At 38.6% G+C, this 21,041-nt stretch overlaps 1 protein-coding gene across 5 annotated transcripts in view; it reads right to left on the reverse strand.

Moving 5' to 3' along the window:
- LOC138810485 (serine/threonine-protein phosphatase 4 regulatory subunit 4) overlaps positions 1-21,041 on the reverse strand; it is a 74,795-nt gene that overhangs the window by 52,208 nt on the left and 1,546 nt on the right. The gene's annotated exons all lie outside the window — the stretch shown is intronic.

Here is a 21,041-nt window from a genome sequence, read left to right on the forward strand (position 1 = left end):
GCCTCCCCAGCTAGGTGGAAGGTGGCAGCCAATCTGGCTCCAACATAAAGAGAATGACTCAACAAGAAGCAAAGATCCTGGGCAAGAAGGAGGTGACTCAACAAAAAGCCTGTGGAAGATGAGAGAATCAATTTCAAGACTCCTCATATCAACCCCTGGACCAAGTGGACCACCAGTACATGCTAAGGGGGGAGGGAGCAAAGGACCCAGGACAGAGACAGCAGACACCTGCCTCCGGGACCCTTGCTTGTATAAAGAGTCCCTTTCATTGTTTTGTTTGCTGTTCCTTTCAGTTTCAAATAAACCTACTGTCTGCTTCAACACTTTTCCTGTCTTTTAGAATAAGCTTGAGCCCTAGACAATATCTGAGGAAGAAAGGAGAGGCTATAAAATCATCACAATTTTTTGGATTTCGTGAGTGGAAGGAGCCAGCCACTTATGGAGCAGTCTACTCAAGTGAGGCGGGCCATCTGATAATGGACTGCAGGCTCTTCTTCATAATAATGAATCAAGAAAAATAATGTAGCAAGAAAAGGGAGGTAGAATGACCTGTAGTCTACTTAAATGCACATTTTAGGGAAGTGTGATGAAATACCTGGAAGGGAAGGAAGCACTGAGAAGAGTAGATCCAGCTGTGCAATGAAGTAGAATACTGAGAAGAGTAGAGGCTGACCATGAAATAGAGTACTAAGAGTAGACCCAGCAATAAAGTGGAGTAGTGAACTCCCATGCTGGAAATTTCTCAGGGCTGTGAGCACACTGTAACCTCAGCTGACTTTGGTCACAGCACAAATAAATCAAGTATGCAGGCAAGTATAGATCTAGTCCACCATAACTAAATGGAGGGAACCTAACTATGATTGACTAAAAGAAGCAAGTATAAATTTTACTTTATTGCTATTTGATTGTGGTATATGCAATTTCTAAATAGATATTTGATCAATGTTGTACTTTTGAAACAAATTAAGCTTCTAAGACTTCAAAATCTACAAATTTCAATTGGAAAACCAGGCACAAGAAACCTTCATCATGGCTGTATCTTGAGCTTCATATTTTCCCCCACTGCACTGTTTTCTGGTATGTACTCCTTTTATGGAATACTCAGAAATGCAAAGACACAAATTCACTCAGCAAACCACTCCTCCAAAATAGAAAAGAACTAGGCTAATCATCTAAGTTGTACACTAGTGGCTAAAAGGGGAAGAGGAGACAAATTATGAGTAGTTAAGTAAAATGGATTTAGGACAGCTATCTTTTAAATTCTAAATTAATTTTACTAATTATTTAATTCTCATTGGGAGATACACCTATTTTATAGAGATATTTATAGAAATGCATTAAACCAATGCAAACAAATCAGTGAGTTCAAGCTTTGCTATAATGAAGTCTGGAAGTATTTATTGTTGCAAATTCTGTTGGCATAATGGTAAACATTCAGGTAAATAACTGATAGCTAGTTTGTTTTTAACTCTAATCCAAGACTGTTTAGTTGAAATTTTACATCCTCATTCCTAGCACACAGTAAAAGCTTCGTATATTACTTACTGATTTGCCTCTATTTTGCATCACCAACTACCTGTACTGTCAAAGACTGGGTCTTATTACCTGAAAACACTCTATGTCTAAAATCTTAAAACTTTGTACTCTCCTTGTTGGGCATGAACTCATCTTTCCAGTTTTCTATTGTCAAAGAAGTCCAGTTTTCACCTTTACCACATTTCTAACTCACATTTCTCCCAGTTTTAATTTCTTCTTCACTAATCTTAAGCTCACTATTACTTCAGACTTAACCAATAATCTTATTTCTTCCACTCTCCTAATAACAAGGTAAAAATACTACTGAATACATTATATGCTAGGCATTATGCTAGTAAATGCCTTACTGGCATTCACCTTGCTTAATTCTCACAATAATCATACAAAATGAGTAGATACTATTATTGCCACCATTTTATCTTATAAATGTAAAGATACTTTCTCAACTTATCCATCCCTTTACAACTCCAAAACCCATGCTGCAAGCCATGGCACTATGTGGCTTCCCTTTCAAACTATACTTCCAGCTAATATCACCAATATCAAACCTATCCATCCACTTTTTCTACCCCACTCCTGCTCATAAGCTATGCAGCACTACTGGAAAGAAAGAAAAAACTTGTATGATTAATTATACTGGCTAATGCTTTTTTTTTTTTTTTTTTTTTCCGGTCGTGGGGCTTGAACTCTGGGCCTGGGCGCTGTCCCTCAGCTCTTCAGCTCAAGGTGAGCGCTCTACCACTTGAGCTACAGCGCCACTTCCGGTTTTCTGGTGGTTTATTGGAGATAGGAGTCTCACGGTCTTTCCTGCCCGGGCTGGCTTTGAACCGGGATCCTCAGATCTCAGCCTCCTGAGTAGCTAGGATTACAGGCGTGAGCCACCAGCGCCCGGCTGGCTAATGCTTTTAGAAACATAAGGTTATTAACAAAAGTTGGTCATGACCAGGCAAAAGCTGCACTGGCCATCTGCCTTGGTAAACTCCAGAGGACCCCACCCATCTGGACCCCATCCCTCTGGTGACAACTATCACTAGGATGCAGAAGGAGCATCTCCCAAGTGACTCGGCACAAGGTTGGTGATGGGTCTCATGGGAGGTTTCTGATTGGTGTTCATGGAGGCTTACAACTGATAGAATTAGAGTTATTCATATGCAAGGTTGTACCATTTCTACTGTCCTTCTCCTGGCTTTTTCACTGTGTTCAGATTAGTCCTAGAGGTTCCTCTGCCCTTCCCCTCACTTACTGCAACATTAGACCTCAATGAAGGTTTCCCCCAGATTGTCAGAGGCTTATGATTTTTATCAAGCTAAGCTGAGTGGCAATCAGCAAGAACAAGTGAAACCTGGAATCCAGACCCAGGGCCCTGGGCAGGACAGGTGGAAGACCGCTGAAGAATGACTCCTAGTACCTAAGACGCTGCCATTCCTACGCCATAAGCCCTCCACTCACTCAACAACTAGGAGGTAGCTGAAGAGTGTTACGTAAACAGAACAGAAACAGGGCTGAGACAACATAGGACTTCTGAAGGTGGAAAACTGAAAAGTGGAGACAGCCCCAGTTGCTAGGTGAGCTCCAGAGGACCATCAAGGGTTAAGATGCCTAAAGCTCAGAAATTCTAACAGTAAAAGATATCAAGAGTTAAGGATACTGACTCAGGAGCAACTAGCAAGCAGCAGTTGCAATAAGCTGAATACCTGGAGCTATATGTGACTGGAGCCATAACCTCTAATTTTCAGAGCCATCAGCCTCTGGTACTAAAGGGCTCAGGGATGTCAACCTCAAGAGAGCTAATCCTTCCCCATTCATGATTTCCATCCAATAGGTTAAAAGGACCTTCAGACATCCATTTTGTGTCACTAGAGATGAAACAGGTAGAGTTAGAAAGCTAATACAACTGACTCCTTCATGTAGCCACACTGGAGAAAACAAATGTGGAACTTATTTAAGGTCAGCCAACTGTCACAATATCTCTACAAAGCAGGAATCTGATTTTTAGAGAAACACAAATAACTATTCATATAAATTAATTTCGCACATGTACATTTTCTTCTTTAAGAGAAAGTCTGCAGTCATTATAGCTAATATCCATTATGTGAAAAATGAACTAGGTAAGTTAAGTGTAGGGATGGGAGGGAGAAAATGAGGGAGAATTATAGAAGGGATGAAACTGATTAAGAAGTATTACACTCGGGCTGGGAAGATGGCTCAGTGGTAGAGCGCTTGCCTTGCATGCCTGAGGCCCTGGGTTCGATTCCTCAGCACCACATAAGCAAAAAGAAAAAAGCCGGAAGTGGCGCTGTGGCTCAAGTGGCTGTGGCTCAGCCTTGAGCTGAAGAGCTGAGGGGCAGCGCCCAGGCCCAGAGTTTTTTCAGGCCCCACGACTGGCTTGTGGAATTGTAATCCCTTTGTATAACTACTTAATAATAAGATATGATCAATTTTATCCTTGATATCTTATACTAAAATAAGTATTTTTGAAATGCCCATCATTTTCTTTACAAGTTCTCTATCAAAAAACAAAATCACAGCCAGGCACTGGTGGATCATACCTATAATCCTAGCAATTTGGGAGGCTGAGATCTGAAGACTGTTGTTCAAAGCCAGCCTAGGCAAGAAACTACAAAGTACGTGTGATTCTTATCTCCAATTAGCTACTAAGAAGCTGGAAGTGGAGTGATGGATCAATGGCAGAATACTAGCCTTGAGCAAAAGAAGCTCAGAGACAGTGCCCAGAACCTGAGTTCAAGTTCCAAGACTGGAATGTGTGTGCACACGCACATGCGTGTACACACACACACACACAGAGAGAGAGATTTATTGATATAATTGTTAAATTAAAATTGCACATTTTCAGCCAGGCTCCAGTGGCTCATGCCTGTAATCCTAGCTACTCAAGAGGCTAAGACCTGAGGATAATGGTTTGAAGCCAGCCCAGGCAGGAAAGTCTGTGAGACTCTTATCTTCATTAAATCACAGAAAAAGCCAGAAGTAGTGCTGTGGCTCAAGTGGTAGAGTGCTGGCCTTGAGCAAAGGGAGCTCAGGGACAGTGCCTAGGCCCAAAGTTCAAGCCTAAGGACCAGCAAAAAATAATTTTTTGTTTAAAAACCACACATATTGAAGATGTACAATATGTCATGTGTTTTACCCTTTTTATCATAAACTAACAAATTATAATTGCATCTATTTATGAGTACAAAGTGATTGTGAATCTATGTCCCTAAATGTCAATGTTTTAACATACAGTGATTAAGAAAACCAAGCTAGCTGGGCACCGGTGGCTCATGCTTGTAATCCCAGCTACTCAGGAGGCTGAGATTTGAGAGGCTCTTGGTTCAAAGCCAGCTGGGGCAGAAAAGTCCATGAGACTCTTACCTCCAATAAAAACCATTAGAAAACCAGAAGTGGCGCTGTGGCTCAAGTGGTAGAGCTCGCCTTGAGCTGAAGAACACAGGGACAGCGCCCAGGCCCCAAGTTCAAAAAAAACAAAAAACAAGAAAGAAAGAAAACCAAGCTAATTCTCATAGCCACTACCTCACACACTTTCTGTTTTGAGAACGTAGTGGTTCCATACATAGGGACATTCTGTCACCAAGGGACCACAGATAGGATGATTTCACTAATTACAGCAGCCAGCTTAGTTTTTATAAGGACACTTAATGATAGTTGTGCAATAACGTAATCTTCTCATGATTTAGTTCTCAGAATATGTCCTTGCTGTAAGTGATCTATGACTGTACTTAAAAATCTACTATTATACCAGATTTTAAAGTTATCCAAGGAATACTTAGGTATATACTTTCTCTAAGGAAATACAACTTTTAATTACACCACATATAATTCAATGTGTGAATGATTCAGATAAGGTTATTTATAGCTACATGTTGCCCTTCATCCCTCCCCTTTCTCTAACGTGTGTGTCAAGATTTTAATATGCAGTCCACAAGATGAGATCCACATACTATTTATGTGGGACAAATAAAGAAAGAGTATATGCTATTTTTTTGAGATTACAGGTAATGATTTTTACCACAAAATAAGAGTTGATAAAGTAACAAGGTATTCTAATGTATATACTGTTTACCTGAACAAATAATTAAAGCAGCACATATTAAAATATGCAAAATATTAACCTTAAATTTGTTTTACACAAACACTAGTCAAAAGAATTAGAGTTGGCTAGAATTCCTCCAGCTTTTCTGCCTAAAAATAGCAAATATTTTTTTAAGAAAATAGAAGAAAAGCCAGATGCTGGTGGCTTATATCTATAATCCTAGGTACTCAGGAGGCTGAGATCTGAAGATCGCCGTTCAAAGCCAGCCTAGGGAGAAAAAGTCCATGAGACTCTTATCTCCAATTAACCACCAGAAAACCAGAAACAGTGCCGTGGCTCAGTAGTAGAGCACTAGCCTTGAGCTAAAGAACTGAGGGACAGATTTCAAGCCCCATGACCAAAAAAACGAAAGAAAGAGGGGGCAGGGGGAGGAAGGAAGGAAGGAAGGAAGGAAGGAAGGAAGGAAGGAAGGAAGGAAGGAAGGAAGGAAGGAAGGAAGGAAGGACAAGGGCTAGGAATGTAGTTTAGTGGTAGAGTGCTTACCTAGCATGCATGAGCCCTGGGTTCAATTCCTTAGTACCACATAAATAAAAATAAATAGAAAAAAAGAAAGTAGTAGTGAAACTGACATACCAGCCACATGGGAAGTGCCGATGACTGCATGCACTGCAATCTGCACACTTAGCTAGAAAATCCTCCTCATTTTATTGTCAGAGTACAGAAAAACTAAATCATGTCCCCTAGGTCCAATAACTGGTTAGTGGCTGTGCTCCATGTTTCTCCAACAGGATTATAAGAAAACCACTTCTTATCTATCTCTTGATGTCTCACTTTTTTAAATCAAGATTAGTTTCAAGACTAATTACATGAATATGTCCTTGTATAGTAAATAAGTCACTAGAGGTAAACAAATAAAATTCATACTATTTTGGAACATTAGAAATATTTTCCCTAGGGAAAAAGGGCAGGAGATCACATCTATTTGTCAACAAAAGTACCAAAATTTTTTTTAAATATTTTCTTAAATAAATACACTGGAATTTTGAGCACCACCCCTGGTAGGTTTCTGATAATCAAGTATTACTCAAGTCTTGTGAATGTTCCTACTTGCTTAAAAACATTTAATCTGTTTAAATAGCAGAGATGAGAACAGATAAATTTCAGGTACTCCCAGGTTTTAACTGTGACATGAAGCAGATAATAGCATTATTATGTGAGATAAATAAGCCACCCACATTAAAGATCTGAAGGAAATACTGGTACCAGAAACGTAGACAGCTGAAAATTAACATGAAAAGCAGAGAGACACAAGTTCAAAGGCAAGAGGTCCCACGTACTTGGTGGACTTAAGTAATAGAAGGATGACTGGAGTAGACAGGAAGGGGAAAAGAGATAGGAGAAAAAAGCATAGATGGGTCATAGAAATCAAGGAAAGCACATAGCCATCCATGGACATCACTTCCTCCCCTCATCTGGCCATAGAAGTGCCCTCTCCCACTGCTTGGCCAAGTCCTTTCTGTGACTCTTTTCCCTCTTTAGACAGGTCCAGATGGCTCAAACCTATAATCCTAGCTACTCAGGAAGGTGAGGTCTAAGGACAGCAGCTTGAAGCCAGGCAATTAGACAAATCCTCAGACTCTATCTCCAATTAACACCAAAATGCCAAAACTGTAGGCCTGGCTCAAGTGGTAGAGGACCAGCTCTCCAAAAATTCCTCAGGAGAGCATGAGGCTTTAAGTTCAAGCTTTAGTAGCAGCATACATGCACAACACACACACACACACACACACACACACACACACACACACACACACACACACACACACACACACACACACACACACACACACACACACACACACACACAGAGTCTACTTTCTAACAAATATAGTTCATGGTTGTACTTCCAAGCAAATATCATTCAAAACTATTACCAAGAGAACTTACCACCTTATTACCAGACAAATTCAGTTTGTAACTTACTACCGAGAACGTCTTTGAAATTTAACTCCATCAAGCATCTCAGTCTCATTTTTCATACTTAAATATATAAACATTTTATTCTAGCCATAGAACTAATTCTATCCAAATATTTTTAAAACAAAGCATGTAAAACTCTCAAAGAAATATCACCCAACTCCAATGTTCTCAGTTCAGTAAGATAAAATACATTTTTGTTTTATCATACTATTAGTGTAACCAGTCCTTAATGAAAGATGGCCACTTTCTGAGTTACAAATATCTACTTCACACATGACCCTATTCTTTAAATAAGTTTTTTATTGTGAAAATACTGTATAGAGGGGTTACAGTTACATGAGCAAGGTAATGAGTACATTTCTTATCAAGCATTGTTGCCTCCTCCTTTGTTTTTCCCCTACCATCCCTTCCCTCCCATCTCCACAACTACAGACCCTTTTTTTTTTCAATTGTGAAAATACCATACAAAAGGGTTACAATTGCACGGGCAAGGTAATGAGTACATTTCTTACCAAGCATTGTTGCCTCCTCTTTTGTTTCCCCTTCCCATCCTTCCCGTCTCCCACCCCTTACCCCCCAACCCCCACTCCCAGCCAAAGTTGTAAAGTTCGTTTTTCGACGTAAGGACTTGTACATCTCATTGTTGCAATAGGTCCACCTGTATTATTATTTAAACTATTTGTTTTTTCCCTTCCCCTCCACAAATTATACCAATATCAAATACAGTGAAAGCAGGGGTTATACCATGGGGGAGGGACATACAAAGCAACAAAGAAATCATCTTACAAATATGTTAGAAACAATCGCAAGAAAGAAAAACATCTGAATCCTTATCTTGGGGTTCATTTCACCTAACATCAACTTATTTGACCTTTTCTGCTTGTCTCAGACATATACTAGTTATTGCAAATAAGGGAAACCATGGGACCTATGTTTCTTTGGGCCTGGCTTACTTCACTTAATATAATCTTTCCAAGTCTTTCCATTTCCTAACAAATGAGGCAATGTAATTCTTTCTGATGGAGGCATAGAATTTTTTAAAGGCTCTGAAACTTCATCTATCCAGGCAGTTTCTGTCCCACGGGGATCTCTATTAGCACCACCTACTGGACAAAACAAGAAACTGCCAACCTCTTTTCCTTTCCATAATCTCACCTTTGAAGATACTCAGCTAAAGCAGCACGAAATTTTAAATTCTGTCAGAACAGTCCATCACATGACACACCAGTGAGAGAATATGAAAAATGTCACCTGAAGACTGTATGTGTTTGAATGTTATCACAAAGAGAAAAACCAAACTTCTTGATTTTTACAATAGCAAACTGACCTCATTAAAGGTATGTGGGGGGAAAATTAACCTCAACCCTTTTATAGTATAGACAAAATTTAACAGGAAATGGGTGACAGATACAAAATCTCAAATGTTTTTCTCAGTCGTGGGGCTTGACTCTGGGTCTAGACGCTGTCCCTGATTGACTCTGGGCCTGGGCGCTGTCCTTGAGCTCTTCAGCCCAAGGCTAGTGTTCTGCCACTTGAGCCACAGCGCCACTTCTGTGGCACTCTCACGGACTTTCCTGCCTGGGCTGGCTTTGAACTCGGCTCCTCAGATCTCAGCCTCCTGAGTAGCTAGGATGACAGGCATGAGCCACTAGAGCCTGGAAAATCTCAAATTTTTTAAAGGAATATATGAAAAGATCTTTGGAACCAATGTCCCAGAAAAGATTTATTTTTGGTTCTGGGCCTTGAACTAAGGCCCTCTTTTTTAACTCTTGTGAGAAAAGCTGTCTTTTCTGTCAGTGGGTTTCTTAAAAGTTCCTGCTTTGGGCAGGTTGCTAAGCTCTTGTTGATTATTTTAAGACAGTATCAGCAAGAAAAGGAAAGAGGAAATGCTTTGGGATAAGGTAGAATTTTTGAAATGTAAGGTTTTCATCTTAACTAATTGTTCCAAGATGGAAGAGAAATTAAAGCACACATTGTTCAAGAAAGTAGCAGAGGGTGTGAGTATGTTTTGAGATTGCTTATGTTGGACTGCTAATCTTATCTCAAGTCTTTTCAAACTAACTGATCACAAGCAGATAGTGAACAAGGAAATAAAAGGGAGGAAGGGTGAGAATATGCAGTAATTGTAGTTAATATGCACTACATTAAAAATGAACTATGTAACTTTTGGGTAGGGAGGAGGTGGAAAAGATGGGGGAAAGCCAAGGAAGGGGCAAAAATGCCCAAGAAGCACTGCACTCATAAACTGACTTAGAAAATTGTAACTCTTTAACTCCTCAAAAATAACTACACAGAGAGAGAGACAGACAGACAGAGAGACAGAGACAGAGAGAACCACTAGGTGAGTGAAAGGACTAGGTATCAACTGAAAGAAAATACATGCAAAGCATATCCAACAACAGGCCCATGATGAGAACAGGCACATCACCAAACCAGACACATGGCTGCCTCCTACACACAGGTGAGCACACATAATGTCAGCCCTGGTCAGTAGAAATCTCACACTACCCTTACTGAAGCACCTTAGAAGACTGAAAAGAACACATCTTACTGAGCACATGGAATCACTTTCCTATGCTTCTAGAACGAATACAAAATAGTACAATCACTCATGAAATAGATTTGCTAATTGGTAACTGTTAGCATACTTGTAATCAGCCTCCTACTCCTAAATGTTTAACAGTAAAGGAGGAAAGCACAAATCCACAGATTTGTAAATGAATGTGTATGGCCCCAAACTACCCAAATGTCCACCAACCAACCAGTGAATAAACAAAATGTGTTATATCCAAAAAATTAAGCAATTATCAATAATAAAAAGTAAAACTATTGATGCATGAAAACTTCATGTAATTCAAAATAATTACGTTGAAAGAAGCAAGATAAAAGAGTAATACTGTGTTTTTTATTTCTATACAACTTGAGAAACTGAAAGCTATCTATAGTAGTAGAAAGCCAATCAGCAAGAGGGAGGATCAGAAAAGGACAAGTAGGATGACAAAGGGATGTGTCCCTTTTAAGGGGTAATGAATTTGTTCATTATTTGATTATAATAGTTTTCCAGACAGATATATATGTAAACAACTAAACTGCACTGTTTAAATATGGATAGCTTTTTAGAAATAAAATATATATCTTGCCATATGACTCACTACATTTGATTCTAAAGCACATTTCTAAAAGGTATGAAAATATGTCTGCAATCTAGGACAGGCAAAGTTAATCAACACTGACATAAAACAAATCAGTGGTTGCCTAGTGTTGGGTCAGGGCATTAACTGCAGAAGGATACTAGTGGCTTGGGAGGGGGTTGATATAAATGTTTTATATTTTGACTAGAATGCTGATCATATGGGAATATCCATTTGTAAATGCTCACCAATGGTACACTTATTTTATTTCAACCACCTATCAATAAAATATTTTCAGAAATTAGAGAACAGGTTGGATTTAACAATCTAAAAAAAATCCATATGGACAGAAAAACTTTACACCTGCAAAAAACTTGCTCTATATCCAAAGTAAAATAAGTTCTGAATTACAAACAGATGATTTTTACAGATAGTAACCATTATACTTTACTGGACATACATACAATTCCCCTCTGACTAGAGGGAAAGCATATTATAAGGTATATTATTCACTAGTGTACAACAGATTTTACAATTATTTCTAAAGTGATTAATATATGCCAAGGTCATATGCAGGTAGAGCAGGGGACTATGAAGAACTAAGCCTGAGTCTTCTTTGGGCCTCCTACATCAATGGCTAGTATGATCCAAGAAAGGTGACTTAAATGATCCAAGATGATTTATAAAAAGATCATTGAACTTTATTCAATGGTTTAGTTTCCCTCCAATTCTTAGACCGCTATGATTGTAATTGCTTAGTAGAATTAACACTAATTCTATGTCAATACTAAGAAGTCACAATTCAACTTAAGGCTGTAAACCTAGCAATATCATTCCAACATTCTACTGAGAACTAGTAAGATTAGGATAAAACTTAAATCTTTCGGGGCTCAGCGGTAGAGTGCTTGCCTTGCATGCATGAGGCCCTGGATTTGATTCCTCAGCACCACATAAGCAAAAAGAAAAAAGCCAGAAGTGGCGCTGTGGCTCAAGTGGTAGAACACTAGCCTTGAGCTGAAGAGCTGAGGGACAGAGTTCATGCCCCACAACCAGACCAAAAAAAAAAAACCTTAAATCTTTCTATATCTCAGCCTAAGGATGTTGGTATAAATGAATTGTTAGTGAAAATACATCTACATATATTATTTTATATTGTTGTTATATACTTCATTCAACTACAAAATTATTCATTTTTATATTATATTATCTCATTATAAGAATTTGCCAAGTATGTTGAACAAATAATAAAAGATTTACTTAAAAGCTACCTAGCTCTCTTACAAGTACAGCATATTATTAAGCTCCAGGATTTGATAGCATATATGGGTCACTCTTACATTGTTGAAAATAGTCTACCTTTTATTTGTCCATTTTCCTACAGATCTCATGAGATCGTCCTACTTTCTACTGATTCACAGAAAGACTTTTGAAGCTCTAGTAAGTTGAAAAAAGAAACAAATGCCTCCCGTGGTTGTTCTCAGCACAAAAGACAAGGAAAGGATAATAGGAAATAACCTCCAAATCCTTAATAGGTAGGGATCTAGAACTTTTCCAAAATAGGGAATTCAGGATTTGCCAAGTACTTAATAACTGAATTCATACAGCTGAAATCCATTTATATGCTTCTCTTAATACTTGTCACAGTGGTTCCTCTGTCCAAAAAAAAATGAAAATGAGGGTGCCTGTAACTTCTATGGAGAAAGTCAAGTCATCTGGACATCATCTTCACATGGGATGACACCAGGCACTTGGCAAAAATAGGACTCCTTGTAATCATTGAAGTACAAGGAAGGACTGGACTGGTACTCCCAGAAACAAGTAAAGGACTACAACCTCTATCCACGTATTTCTCATTCTCAAAGAAAAACACACAAAATGTCTCATGTCCTAAAAGACACCAAGCCTTTTAAACAGGTGCCTAGTTGTATGAAAGTAATTATAAAGATGTATATTAACTCCCTTTCTTGTACGGAAAAAAACAGGTTAGCTGCTATAAGAAAATCATGCACAAAGAAACTTCCAAAGACTTCTAACCAGGCAGTTCAGAAGTGATACGTTAGAATTACATACTAGAAACTTCTTTTTTTCATTTCCTAAAAGGTTATCAGCTGAGGACATTTATATGCATCGCTAGTGAAAGTAGAAATAGGTAAAAAGTACTTTAGAAATCGTTTATTAGCATCTTTTAACTAGACACATGAATATGCCATAACTAATTGCTGTACTTCTAGGAGGATAACTAAAAGAAATGTATACATATACTAAGAAACTGTATGTTAGTGTTTGCAGTAACATTCTTTATTTTTAAAAAAAAATCCCCTAACTAGAAGCTAAATTCCATCAACAACAGAATAAATTTTGATATATTTAATGGAATCTCATGCAGCAATGAAAATGAACAATCTTTTGCTTCATGCAGTATTATGGATAAGTATCCTTTTTTTCATTTTAAACAAAAGAAGTCAGGCACAAGAAAAAATACTGTGCCTCCCTCTATATAACATTCAGAATCACACAAACTTGGAGGGCAGGGAGAGCACTAGGGAAGGCCACTGGGTTAATCTATTAATATTCCATTTCTGAATCTAGCTGCTGGTCACAGGGGTAGGATCACATGTGCACATTCCTGTGTATATTCAAAGCTTGTTTGAAAAAAAATAAAATTCTCTTCTCTTCTAAGAATGTAAAGGGGAAGAAAGGACATATTAGATCATGAGACCAGATTCAGTGGGGGCATAAGGAAGGAATACAGGGAAGAAAAAAAGATTGCAGGACATGCAGTGAAGGCTCGTCCTCAGCTGTGAAGGTGCGAAGTTGCACTCTCCACACCCTTGCCAATGGCTCACCTGCTGGCTGCTCTGGAGAAGGCCTCATTTGTCCATTCTCACTAGGCCAGTTACCAAACCAAGACTAAGATGTTCCGTTCTTGAACTAGTTCATCTCAAATTCCCTTGATCTTACAATTACTTAACTATTAAATATTACATAAATAATATATGAATGAAAAAAAGAGTTCTGTGCAAACTAAGTTGAAACTTTTAGAAAAGCTCATTGAAAACAAATTGTCAAAGAGTATTTCCACAGCACTAAAGAAGAACAACTGAACTTGTAAAAGACTAGCAGATAATCATAAAATCCCCACAGCTGTATCTCCCCTGCTTCACAAAGTTTCATCTGTGAATTTTCAGTCAGCTCCAGACAAGCCTGATCTCTCATGGCTCTCTCCATCAAAATATTAGCAATATTATGTTAACATTTACACCATTTTTCTGATTCCCCCATCTTAATTTATGAGGGATTTAAAGACTTTCTACAATATCGGTAAAGAAAACTGGACAGGCAATGTGGGCCTTTCAAGACTGATCAATCAATCTCTCTCTCTCTCTCTCTCTCTCTCTCTCTCTCTCTCTCTCTCTCTCTCTCTCTCTGTTATTTTCTGTCTCTGTGTAATCTCTTTCGTTTTCTTCACACACACACACACACACACACACTTCACTAAAACAGTATTAAAATAGTAGCATCAAAAATGTGACAGAGTAGAGGATCTTAACATAAGCAAACAAAGTTTTCCACAGAAATTTTTACTTTTGATATTGAGAGAGTTTTCCTGGTTTGGTTTTTTAATTTTCATTTTATTTTTTTGCTTGAACTTGGGGCCTAGGCACTGTCCCTGAACCTCTTTGCACTCAAGGCTAGTGCTCTATCACTCAAGATACAGAGCCACTTCCAGCTATTTCTGAGTAGTTTATGAGAGATAAGAGTTTCATAGACTTTTCTGCCTAGGCTGGCTTCAAACCATGATCCTCAGATCTCAGCGTAAGTAGCTAGGATTACAGGCATGACCCACTGGCGTCCAGCTGAGAGATTTTTAAAGCCAAAACAAACAAAAGTTAGACAGTAGAAAGTCAAGTACTGGTGTTCCCTCACTGCTGCCCTCTTGGGTCTTACCACAAAAGAGATGGCAGAGCTCTCAGACCTGAGGTGGTTAGTACTAACCCTAGCTTGCATAGCTCTGGGTAAGTAGAAATCTCACTGTTAGGGTCATTAGGGGAGCACTTCTTTAAAAAAAAAAAAAAAAGGTTTGGGGTTCCCGAACTAAAAGGTATTTTAAACCATGTGGGGAATGATGGCTTATGCCTATAATCCTATTCAGAAGGCTGAAATCTGATGACTGCAGTTCAAAGGCCAGCCCAGGCAGTAAAGTCCATGAGACTCTTATCTCCAAGTATCCACCAGAAAACCAGAAATGGAGCTGTGGCTCAAAATGGTAGAGTGCTAGGTGCTAGCCTTGAGCACAAAAGCCCATGGGTCCTGAGTTCAAGTCCCACAACAGCAACAACAAAAATGTACTTGATTTTACCATCCCCAGAAGGCAACCGCAGAATGTTTTATAACTCTCAGCACAAAGTAAAAAGTAGTTTCAAACAAGTAATTTAAAACTCACAACTGACTTTAAAAGAAACAGATGGGCTAGGTTTGCTAGCAAATCAACACATCACATGCTTAATATAAATACAAATATTGCTTAAGACAGGAGATCATTTGCAAGACAATATAAATCTGAGTCTAGGCACGGTGGCATATATCCTTCCTACTTGGGAGGTGGAGATGGTAAAGATTTCAGTTTAAGATCAACCTGGGCAAAAATGTTACCATCTCCACCAATAAGCCAGGTATAACAGGAGACACCTGTGATCCCAGCTATTTAAGAAGCACTGACAGGAGAAATTCAGTCCAAGGCTAGCCCTAGGCAAAAATGACAGACCCCATCTGAAAAATTACTAAAACAAAAAGGCTATAGGTGGTGCACAAGTGAGAGCATCTGCCTAACAACAGCAAAGCCATGAGTTCAAACCCACTTCCACAAGAAAGAAGAGAAGAGAAGAGAAGAGAAGAGAAGAGAAGAGAAGAGAAGAGAAGAGAAGAGAAGAGAAGAGAAGAGAAGAGAAGAGAAGAGAAGAGAAGAAGGAGGGGAGAGAAGAAGGAGGGGAGGGGAGGGGAGGGGAAAGGAGGAGAGAAGAGAGGAGAGGGAGGGAGGGAAGGAGGGAGGGAGGGAAGGAGGGAGGGAGGGAGGGGGAGAAAGAGAAAGAGAGAGGGAGGGAGGAAGGAAGGGAGGGAAGGAAGGAGGGAAGGAAGAAAGGAAAAGAACAGAGGGAGGGAAAGAAATTTGTAAAGCAAGATGAGTTTATTATCATTCAGCTAAAAATGTTTCATTATAATTTGTGAAGATTCCAGTTTAGGGTAATTATTGTTAGCAAAGGAAATTTCTAGGTAACTATCACAAACTTCCCTTGATATACTTTACTTGTCTGTTACTTTATTATTAGAAAGAAATATTGTTCTCTTTAAAAATCTGATATGTAAGCCAGGCACTGGTGGCTCATGCCTGTAATCCTAGCTACTCAGGAGGCTGAGATCTGAGAATCGAGGTTCAAAGCCAGCCCGGTCAAGGAAAGCCTGTGAAACTCTTATCTCCAATTGATCACCAGAAAACCAGAAAGTGGAGCTGTGGCTCAAGTGGTAGAGCACTTTCCTTGAGCTAAAGAGCTGAGGGACAGCACCTAGGCCCAGAGTTCAAGCCCCACAACCAAAAAAAAAAAAGCCCTCTGGTATGTACACTGAGCACTTAGGTGGCCAGAAGGGAATAAGCATTAATTGTGTTCCACTTTGTGCCACATAACAGGGATTATATTTTCTACTTTACAGATGAGAAAATCAGGCTCAAAAACCATAAATAACTTTCCTATGATCACAAAGATAATGAAGCCTAAGTCTGTCTCATTCTACTACCTATAATATAAAACAGCATGTCTTCTTACAGGCATTCATTCCATGAACAGGTATGTCTTTATATTACATCAAAGAACAAGAAAGAACTAAACAACAACACAAAATACAGCTTGTCTTCCAGGAGTTTATAATCTATTAAGGAAAATACATACATCCACATAAAGTTATGAACATAAAACAATGATTAATCACTTCTGGATGGACGCAGTCACAAAAACGCTGTAAAGCTGGGAGACGCCTGCTACCTATGTGGTCTCAACAGTTAGGGAAGGTCACAGGACAGATCCTGGCTGGTAAATGCTGGGCAGGTGGAATGAAAGGGTACTCCACACAAGGAAAGGCAAAGGTAAGGATGACCACAATGAATCTGGTACCATGGACAAACCAGCATGACTGCTTCAAATAGGACCAGTCCCAGGGGAAACAGCCTAAATGTCCATCCACTGATAAAACATAGCACAGGAGACCCACTGCACCTGAGGGTTTGCTTTGTGAGGTTATCCATGGCCAGCCATGGTCAGAAAAGATTAAATGGAAAATTCCAGAAATAATTCCTAAATTTTAAACAGTGCGCCATTGTAGTGAGTTCTCATCATCCCACACCATCCTGCAGTGTCCCTATGCTTCCCCATGCTTGTGTCTAAGCACTGCAGTCCTTCCTTATGTTACGAAGTAACGGCCAAAAGCACAAGACAAGTGATGCTAGTAATTCAGATAAAAGAAACCAGAGACACTGTAAAGTGCTCCTTTAAGTGAAAAATAAAACATACACTAAAGTTGCTAAGACATATGTTAAAAAAATCTTCTATTGTGAAATGCTACGAAAGGAAAAATAATTTGTGCTATTATGTGTCACACCTCAAAATGCAAATGTTATAGCCACAATGCATGGTGAGTGCTTAGCAAAAATGGGCAAAGCACTAGATTATAGGGCTCAGTACTATTTGCAGATTCCACATCTATTGGGTGTCTTGAAACATATCCCCTGAGGATAAGGGAGAAATGACTGAATACACATGTAATGGAATACTACTTTGCAATAAAAAAAGAAAAAGTACTGCTGCATACAACAGTATGGAATGGTCTGGAAAACACTGTGCTAAGTAAAAGCAGTCAGTCACAAAGGCCACATATTATAATTCTATTTATAGGAATGGCCAGAAAGGAAGCTCCATGGAGACCGAAAGAAAACTCATGAGTGGTTCCCAGATGCTGGGAAGATTTGAAAGAGAGACTTCTGGTGACTGCTAATATTATAGAATTTCTTTTTAGGCAGATGGGAATGTCCTAAAACTGATTATACACTTAAAACCACTAACCTGTGTTCTTTGAGTAGTAAACTCTCTAGAATGACATTTCAATAAAGCCATTTTAAAAAGTGAGGAACTAATGGGACATCACACTGCACAGCTAAGGGAGTCCCAGGTTGTCCTGAAGGCTAAAGAAGGGCTGTAAAACACATGAATAAAGATTTACTTAGTGAACAAACAGTATACATACTTAGGACTCTTCTCTAATAGAATTACTCACATATTTTGAGTACATTCCTAAAATATATGCCAAATCACACAGAAGAGAGAGAACAGAAAAGATGCTGTGATATGACTTTGACTAAGACACAAGCTGTGACTATTAGCAAAGTTGTTTTGCTTCAGTGCTAAATGCCACAGATGGGTATATCAGCATCATATTTATGCAAAAACCAGAAATTCATCTGTGGTAAATTTTCAAGTGCCATAATGTTCTAAACTTACTGTGAAAATTGCATTAATAAGTGACCTGTCATACTTTAGGCTAAGATAATAAACAGTAATTTCTTTTTCATTGGATGACAGTACTCAGTATATAATGCTTTTTTAAGATTATGAATCCAATTTAAGTGCTATGAGAACCTCCAGTAACATAAAGCATTTCCTACTGGTATACATTTGACTCTAAATTCTAATTTATCAGAGTATTCCAAGTGAGGTGGGGGTTTGAGGGTTGGTTTTTGAGGGGAGGGGGCAGTCCTGGGGCTTGAACTCAGGGCCTGGGGCACTGTCCCTGAGTTTGTTTTGTTCAAGGCTACCACTTGAGCCACAGCACTACTTCCAGCTTTTTCTGTTAGTGTGGTACTGAGGAATCAAACCCGGGACTTCATTCATGCTAGGCAAGCATTCTACCGCTAAGCCACATTCCCAACCCTCCAAGACAGTTTTAATATGCAAAATAATAAAGCTACAGAAACAAACCTAATACACATAAGCAGAGGAATATTAAATATGCAATACAAGAAAAAGATAAAGCACTCAAAACTAAACCTGAAAATCACCAATAGATAAGAGAAATGAGAGTCCAATATTAAGTTCTCTAGCATTGGGAAGATTTTAGAAGTAGGCAGGGGATAAACTGCATTTCAAACAATAATTCACAGCAAGAGAGCAGATAAAGCAGGAGGCTTTAACAGAGGCAGACTAGAACACAGCTAAGAGACAACCAGCCCCCTCCCCTGAAGCCCCAGCAGGCCTAAAGGCAAAACCCCACATGCTCCCAGGAGGTGGTGAGATGTATAAATACAAAAGTAGAACTCAGCTGGCGACCCCATATACAACCAGACTAGTGTTCCCCTGCCTCCTGAAAGGTAGGTGAGCCACAAGAAACCAAAGGAGACATCTGATCCCTCCAAAACTCTCTTCTCTAAAAAGGGAAGGCCCAATCTATCTCTATAAAAGCTTTGTAAGTTTCAGATCTAAGTAAAACTTATGTTCTATGTCTGAAAAATAAAGAAAACTTAGAAGGCAGCTTCATTTTCTAACCAACAATAAAAGCAAACTAGAACACCAAAAAACTTTCCTAAAAAAGGCTTATCAATGATATCTAGAACAAGGTGTCTATATCACCAGTAAGTAGAACAACAGTCTCTGTTTCCAGCTGTACACCCATGTTTACACTAAAGGAAAGGGTTCAGTAGGAATAGCTAAGGGCTTATTTCCAATCATTAAGTGCTTCCTGTTCAGCTTATCCAAATGTTCATCAACTCTCTACCTACTTCCTTCCAGTAAATGAACTATGAAAAAGGCAAATGTTGACAGCTATTGTTCACCATTTTAAACATGCCTTTAGCAGGAAAAATCCTTTCAAATATCAATAAAAAACAATAAAACTGGTTAAAAGTTAGGTCAGTCTCTAAGCAAACACCATAAAGTATATACTATTAATTAACAAGTGAATCATTTTTTTTTCTTTTAAATAGGGCACAGATGGTCATCTACCATAAATGACCAATGTGGGCAGAGGGGATATCAAGATAAAGCAGAAGCACTGTATATGGAACTGCTGAAGGCACTCTCTGGTGGTAGGCATATTGATACTTTCTACCTAAGAGCTGAAACTCAAGATGCCACTAATAGGTTAAAGAACAATTAAGAAAATGGAAGTCTTAGCAGTGGAATTCTTAAACAGAATTACTCAGTAAATACCATGGGGCTGAAATCATGGTCTAGAAGCAAAAATAAAACAAGAAACTGGCCAGTACCTGGAATTGCCTAACTAGGTCTAAGCAAAGGAGACAAGGACATAAGTAACATCAGCTTTTGAGGCCGGATTCTGAGAAATGAATGTGAAGAGCAATTTGTCAAAAAGGAAAAAAATGTGCAAATGAAAGAAAAATGGTAAAGAAAATATGCACAAGAGGCATTAGGAAAATTTCTACTTCTGAAGAATTTTATTTTTGTCAGTGGTGGGGCTTGAACTCAGAGCCTGGGTGGTTTCCCTTAGCTTTGGGGCTCAATGTTAGAGCCACAGCTTCACTTCTGGTTTTTAAATGGCTATTTGGAGCTAAGAGTCTAACCGACTTTCCTTTCCAGGATGTCTTGAAACTTTGATCCTCAGATCTCAGCCTTCTGAGTAACGAGGACTGTAAGAATGAGCCAAAGATACCCAGCTAGAATTTTTTTCAATATATTTATTAATGGTCACTGTATTCATTTTTAAGAAGTTAAATCTACAACACAATTTTAAATGATTCAGACAACAGTATAAATAGTTTCAATGATCATTTGCCATAAGCAATTCTAGAAGGCCTGTGAAGTGATTTGAAATCTAAATGACAGTAAGCTCAATTTAATTTTAAAAAATTTATAAAAACTCGCAAGCAAACCTATAAAGCTCATATAGGAAAAGTAGTATAATCAGGATACATTGAGCAGAAAAATCTGTATTTGTAGATTTCTTTTCTGTAAACACCATGTAATGTTCATACTCTATAACAAACTTTAAAAATGATGGGTACTCTTAACTCTTATCTAAGCTAATAGTAATATAAGCAAAAAAACAAAGCCAGAAAAGAAAGAAAAGGAGTTCAGTTCAAACCTCTGGTTGTTCTGCTCTTCCTCCTCCTCCAAGCAATATTCTATAAACTAGTTATCTTATCGATTTCAGCTCTGAAATTCCTAAGTTCGAACTCAATCTAATTCATAATTAAGTGCCATGCATTCAAAAGTACTCTCTGTTCAAGAGATGAGTATATCTGAGCATAAATAAAACAACATTCCAGAAAGCATTCACTTATTCCA

Source organism: Dipodomys merriami, unplaced genomic scaffold (assembly GCF_024711535.1).
Source record: "Dipodomys merriami isolate MVZ:Mamm:240054 unplaced genomic scaffold, mDipMer1.0.p SCAF_50, whole genome shotgun sequence".
NCBI lineage: Eukaryota > Metazoa > Chordata > Mammalia > Rodentia > Heteromyidae > Dipodomys > Dipodomys merriami.